At 37.8% G+C, this 799-nt stretch overlaps 1 non-coding gene across 1 annotated transcript; it reads left to right on the forward strand.

Annotated features, from left to right (window-relative positions):
• The first annotated feature begins 377 nt into the window (after window positions 1-377).
• On the forward strand, window positions 378-450 carry Trnak-cuu. Its single transcript has one exon. It is a non-coding gene; the product is annotated as a tRNA-Lys (tRNA).
• The last annotated feature ends 349 nt before the right edge of the window (window positions 451-799 follow it).

Below are 799 nucleotides of genomic sequence, written 5' to 3' on the forward strand. Positions count from 1 at the left end.
CGCGAAATTTGAAATTCGTTTAGTTTTCTTTATTTTACCAGTTTCCCAGCCAATTTTTCAGCATTTTTATTCCTCTAAAACCTTCTACAAAATATGGGAAACATTTGAAGATGCAAATAAATAGAATCAGTTTAGTCTTTTTCATGTGATGCGATGACAACTCAAAACAGGGATTCATTTTTATTTATGGAAGGTAAAGATAATATCCTTTCGAGAATTTTGAGTTTCTTAACCTTGTGTTCACCTAGCAACTTTTTATCCTCATAAACTATACAATCAACCCCATCGACCTCATAGTAGTTCAATAATATCCCCGATGTTGAGGTTAACTTGTGCTTGTACGATTCTCTTTCGACTATTATTCACTGATCATCAATGCCCGGCTAGCTCAGTCGGTAGAGCATGAGACTCTTAATCTCAGGGTCGTGGGTTCGAGCCCCACGTTGGGCGAAACTTTTTGGAATACAAAGATCGAAACAATTCATTCGCAAAAAATTCGTTTTGATTTTCGTCCTTGAATAACTCAGTCTTTCAAGCTTTGAAGTTGCCATGATTACAGACAGGTGGCTCAGCACCAATTCCGACTCATAGAGCGAAGATGCGAGCGTATTAAGAGGTTCCGAAAAAATGCTTCATTTGTCCTAACCGCTGCGTTTCGCTGGCCGCGAAAGTAATACAATCGGACCTAAAGGTAGCTTGAAGGACTTGAAGGGATTCTGAATTTCATAATTAAATGGGGCGTAACCGTTGAAAAAATACCAGGGTGATGAGTATTATAAAAATTTATTGAAGTAATAGT

This window comes from Coccinella septempunctata, chromosome 6, assembly GCF_907165205.1.
Source record: "Coccinella septempunctata chromosome 6, icCocSept1.1, whole genome shotgun sequence".
Taxonomy (NCBI): Eukaryota; Metazoa; Arthropoda; class Insecta; order Coleoptera; family Coccinellidae; genus Coccinella; species Coccinella septempunctata.